A 6,000-nucleotide genomic window follows, 5' to 3' on the forward strand; every position below is an offset into this window, starting at 1 on the left:
TCAGAGTTTCTGGGTTCGAATCTCAAGCCCTCATATGTGCGGTTACTGATCTCTTTGAGTGGAGTGTGTACCCAACGCTTCAAAGTGTGAATACTTCACTGATTTAGCCCATTATAGCAATAAAAAGTTAATATTTTGTCTATAATTAATTTGATACTTTCAATATTTTTCACATACAAATAGTACCTTTAAAAACACATTTTGCAACTTTCTGTCGACTGAAAATGACACCACAAGGACTCAGGTAACCAATCACAGCTCACCTGTTTTCAAGGTTTGGTCATGTGACATTCACAAGCTGAGCTGTGATTGGTTATCTGAGTCCTTGTGGTGTCATTTTCAGTCGACAGCAAGTTGCAAAATGTGTTTTTAAAGATACTAATTGTACATAAAAAAATAATTCAAATATCACATTTATTATAGGCAAAATATTCATGTTTGCCTGCCAAAAATGGCTAAATAAGTAAAGTATCCCTTTAACATGATATGGTTAATCTCTCCTAAAGCAATTAATTACTGTGTCCTTATTTGAAAACCCGACCGAAAAGTATTGGCATAAACATCCAAGTACGCTACATGTATTCCTCCTACGTTTCAGAGTTTTTTTTTCCTCGCAAAACTGTCACTTTATAAAGTCCCAAATTTGCCACTTTATAAAGTCTCAAAATTACGAGACTTTTCTATGCCGACGTATATAACAAAGGTACATAGAGAACTGTGTTGTTTCCAAATGTTTCAAATTTCAAATTTATGATCTGGCAGAAACTCCTCTGATCGTCACAGACAATTTTTTATAGTGACCAATTCAGATCTAAGATACATCCTTACTCAAAGCATAGTCCGTCAATTCATTTAGCACAAAGACTTGAAAGGTCTGCCAAATAAAAACACATATTAATAACAAACAAAAAGATATGTGGACATTCAGGACAGGAAGGCCACTTGGTGCATGGGACCCTCGTGCTCCCCTTTGGCTGGCCCCCTGTCCCTGAACAAAGAGAGGACTCAAACAATGGATCACTCTGAGAGCTGAATGGATAGACGGGTCGAGCTCTATAACCCAACCCCCCTTCAATTCCCTCATGCTTTTGACAGAAACATGCTTGTTCTTCCCAGTGAAGAACTAATGAAGATGGGATGGGTAGTAAACTGATAACATAAAAAAAAAAAACACAACAACACAAGAAAAGGAAGAGGTTTGCCAGACAAATGCTCTCTAATCGAGCATGGCATGTCTTGTGTTGTCAACTGTACACTGTCCAGTTCTCGCAGCGCAGCTGTTCAATGCTCATGTGCGTCTGGAGCTGGCGTCGGCTCGTAATTTGTTACGCAAAGTCATAAAACCAATGCACGCGTATTTGCATGCCCTGAAAACTAGTAACGCTTTTGCGATTCCCCGAAAAGCAGAATGCAAATGCTGAGACATGATGTTGCCAAGCCAAAGAAAGACATTTTTGGAGGATTTCCATGCTAGTTACAGGCGACATGCACTACTCACAAAAAGTTTGGGCTATGCGGCTTCAGAATGCAATTTTTAGAATGAAACTAGAATGCACTATAACCTTTAGAGGTGAACTTAGCGCAGCCTTCCCTCTGCAATCACCTGTGAAATTACAAACATCGGGTCCAACCCGCCCCTGCGCATGATAAGCCATCTCGAAAATAGAGCCCTTATTTTTTTTGCAACACGCCATCATGAATAAGTCATGTTAGATGGAGGGTCTTCTTTATCATCTCAGTGGGAGTTAATGAGTGAACTCATCGAATGATTCGTCTGTCAGTGTGTTGAATGGCCACAATGACACTTGAGCGTGTTTTCTTTTTCTTCATGAGGCCTGCGGGCATGCAAGCTGTTTGATCTTTCACCTCTGTTATGGTTGTGCTCATCCATGTCAATGCATTATTTTTTCATTTATTCCATTCCATGAACTTAAAATCATATATATAATATACAGGATAAATTCAATAAATGATCAAACTTGTATAAAATAGAATTGAAGTTGTCTGCTAAATAAAATAGTGCATTAAATGTAAATAGTATTTTTATCATCAATATTCAATATATACATGTCAGACAGCTTTATAATATAAAGTAGTATATTCTGTATCATATTATAATTCAATTAATATTTGCAATTATAACCAGATCATTCAAAACAGGATTTTCGATGCGGTACATTATTTTTTTTAAATGATGTATTCAAATGAGTGCACGTCCAACGACATACTAATGTATTCTAATCAGAGCACACAAAGCCTCAAGCCTGAATGCCATTGGCTTCAATTAAATTCAATAATTTTAATTAATAAGATGCTTTTGTGTTCGAATACATTCATTAAGTATTTGGGGGATTTCAATTCTTCTTTTAATTACAACTATCTTTAAAAAAAAAAAAAAAAAAAAACACACATTTTGATTCGTTTTGTGCAACTCAATTGAGAAAGTTTTGCTATTTGTATGGATGGATGGATGGATATATAGATGGATATTCTAAAGTGTATATAATCATGTATTTTTTTATTATTATTATTATAACAGTAGCAATGAGTACTGAAAAATTGACTTTTTAAAGAAAAGCACTTTAAAAAAACAAAACAAAACAAAAACACATTAACAATGTCTTGGCTGTATTTCTTAATACTTTAATATCTTCAATGAAAAAGAAAGAGTGACCTCAAACTTTTCAACCGGAGTGTATGTAGCAAACATACATTATATTTACTTTTTTTTGTTTTGTTTTTATTTTTATTTTTTATTCTGTACAGCATACTGTACTTTATTATTCCTCTTTATTGGAGTAAAAGGCATTAATAATTCAGACTAATTAAATGCTTTTCACTGAACTATTGACAATTGTTTGCGTGCACCACGAAAACAATTGAATCATCACCTTGTGCAGTTTTGAACCCATTTAAGCATCCCTCCTACGGTGCAACAGTAAATGTTTATAGAGCATACAGAGTAAATGAGTCATTATTGCTCATCTCTAACCTTTTCCAACCCCCACCACCTTTTGTTTGGCAACAGCTGTTATCATGGATTTCTTTTTTTTTTCCATCTTCTTCTTCTTCTCTTTTTTTTTTTTTCTTCTCGGTCAGCTGCGATTGCTGGGGGGCAAAACAGGAGCAGATGGTGTTTTGCTATGCATGAATGGAGCGTTGGAGGAGTTTGCCTTGAATAGGGGCAACTTTTCAATGGTGTCTAGGCGCCACCTGCCTCTTGTGGCACGACATGGAGGGAAAAGAGAAACGGGCACCGTCCGTACGTATCGATTATCACGCCGAGTGGTGGCGTAATGGCAAGTTTGCCAGCCTTTGACGTAATTGGATGTGACACGGCGCGCTTTTGTGTAATCTATCACCGCTGCCGCGCTTAATCATTTGAGTTGCCATAGAAACATGTTGGCCAAGTTAATGGCTTTTATGATTACCAATCCAAGTGAGCGGCATTAAAAGAGAAGGGATGATAAAGTACAGATGGAATGGAGGTTGCGCGCTAGTGGTGTGCATACTGCAGCATTTGGGATTGATACAATACCAAGTAGATACAGGGACAATATCAACCATTTTAATACATGTGGATGCATTTTCACATCTAAGAACGAGAAGAAATGTTTATGACCTTTAACAAAACAACGAGGGCCCTATTTTCGTGCTCAATAAATTCATTTCTACAATGATTCAGATGGTCCAATTCACATTGTGGTCGTATTTATGAATATCTGCCTGCACATCGATCAAATTCCCCACACGCCCTGAGCCACAACTTAGACCTCCTCTGAGCTGGTCTAAAGTCTACTTTCAGTCAACTTGACAGATGCATCAGGCATGTGTTAAAAAAATAAATAAATATCCCTTGGTCCGCTGCAACATCCAGTATGTCACAGGATGGTCTGACAAATTCCCAAACACGGTTCAAAAATCAAGACACGTGCATTGTCTATAAAAATAGAGCCCAGAGCAATAAAGCAAATTTTGGTTTCAATTAAATACCAAGAAGATATGGAGAGAGTGTCATTGATACTGCTGCAGATATTTATACAGAGACTTTTGTAAAAATTAGGTGTACGCATCATCAAATTGACAAATCTCAATATCTTAGCGTTGCTGCTTTATTAGTTTGGATATTAATGAATTAAAACCCAGGACAGCTCAAGCACAAGAAGATGCCGATTGCTTTTTGCAGTTTCCCACAGTGATATTTCAAAGCAGAGAAAAAAAACATGAGCCGTATTTCTTGGCCTTTATTGAGTGTGTTAATGGTGAACTACTCTGAGGAGAGAGAGGCTATTTGCTCTCATTAACAGCAGGTTGAAGCATATTAGAGCATATCAATCACCACACTGCCATCTTCCCACGTGGCGACTTTGCTCTGCATTACGCAGGCAGCTGAACACAACAGCTTGTAGTCTACAGTACATTATACATACAGTATACATTTGTGCAAAAGTCCATATGAACAAATAAAGGCTTTGTTCCAATAACTATGTCACAAATAATACATGCCTTGTCCGACACACCTTTACAAAATTTGGTGGAAATCAGTGTGGAAAATTTTCCGAATTCTGTAGTAATTTTATTTTTTTTTAATTTTTTTTTTAATGCATTTGGACATAATTAGTGCACTGTTGCCATGTGCCATCCCTCAACAAGGTTTCATGACAACCGTTTGTTGCGCAATCTTGTGAACTGTATTTGTACGTCACGTAAACCCAGTAAATGGGCTCTTCGCACAAATCCACTGCTTCCTGAACTCAACACCATTCCTTCATTTCCTATCTTTCATGAGTGGACAAGCTGATTAATCCAGGTGTGCCGGACCTCAGCAACTACGACGATGTTGGCCAGACACACCTGGATTAATCAGTTTGTCCACTAGGACAAAAAAAAAAAAAAAAAGGTGTGGGATTCAGTTCAGGAAGTAGTTGAGCTGTGCAAACAAAGAGAGCCCATTGCCAAGTGGTGTGAAAAAAATAAATAAAAATAAAAAGTTTTATTTCAGGCTTTTTTTTTAATACTCAGTTTGGTTTTGAAATTGTTGTTATAATGCTCAAATATTTTGGAATTTTTAATTCATTTCATCATCTGGAGATCTCATTTCAGTCAAATGACAACTGTTTTACTGTCTTACCTTAATTGTCCTGTAGATGCAATTTCATGCATGTGCCTCTTTCTCAAAACAAACATCTGTTGCTTTCCTGTAAAAGTCCTCCTTGTCTTCTTTGAGCTTCAAATGTCACTCTGTCTCAAGAAAGATTAGAGCCAGTGAAAAATCAGTCCTATTCCAAATTAAATTTTGGAGTCTTTTAAATGATGAGAAAAAGCTTTCCACCAACTCCGTCTGTGCTGGATTAACTTTGTTGCCTTTGGTAAAGTCTGGATCAGATCCTTTTTAGCCAAAAAGCTGGAAACCCCAGCCTGGCCATACACATTAATGGTTGTGCAGCATGTCTATGAGGTGAGCTAGCTAGCTAGCTATTTGCATAGAAGAAGAAGAAGGAGTGTGCTCTTATACGCCCCCTATGGTGAGTCAGCCAGCCACACTGGCACAATCTGAGTGAGGTCAGCTTGAATAGGAAATATGCAAATTCAGAAATTGCAGCAATGAAATCATAAATAGCATTGGGTTAAAAAAGCAAATTATTGTAAAGCACAGACCTGAGAACTAATGTGATGACACTAGAGTACACAAGAATGGAAAATGACTATGTATTATTTATTTATTTATTTGATTTGTTTACAAGCAGGTGAGACGCTGCCTCACCTGAGCGCACATCCCTGTTATCTGTCTGTCCAAACATGCTTTTGGACAAATAAGGGCCTTGCCCCAATAAATCCTTGCAAATAACAAATTGGGTGGAAATATGTTTGGAACTTTTTGCACAATCTATCTGTACTACAACGGATTTTTCTCATAGTTGTCTCCACTGTAATACATGCCGTGTCTCTATATTTAATGTATACGGTACGTCATATTGTAAAAAATATTTTTGATTAAGT

At 37.1% G+C, this 6,000-nt stretch overlaps 1 long non-coding RNA gene across 1 annotated transcript in view; it reads right to left on the reverse strand.

Annotated features, from left to right (window-relative positions):
• The window catches only part of LOC144017120 (uncharacterized), a 189,088-nt gene extending 183,617 nt beyond the window's left edge, over positions 1 to 5,471 (reverse strand). Inside the window, exon 1 of the long non-coding RNA XR_013283112.1 lies at positions 5,132 to 5,471. This is a non-coding gene — a long non-coding RNA (uncharacterized LOC144017120). The remainder of the gene's footprint in view (positions 1 to 5,131) is intronic.
• Between the last annotated feature and the right edge of the window lie 529 nt (positions 5,472 to 6,000).

This window comes from Festucalex cinctus, chromosome 4 (genome assembly GCF_051991245.1).
Source record: "Festucalex cinctus isolate MCC-2025b chromosome 4, RoL_Fcin_1.0, whole genome shotgun sequence".
Lineage (NCBI taxonomy): Eukaryota > Metazoa > Chordata > Actinopteri > Syngnathiformes > Syngnathidae > Festucalex > Festucalex cinctus.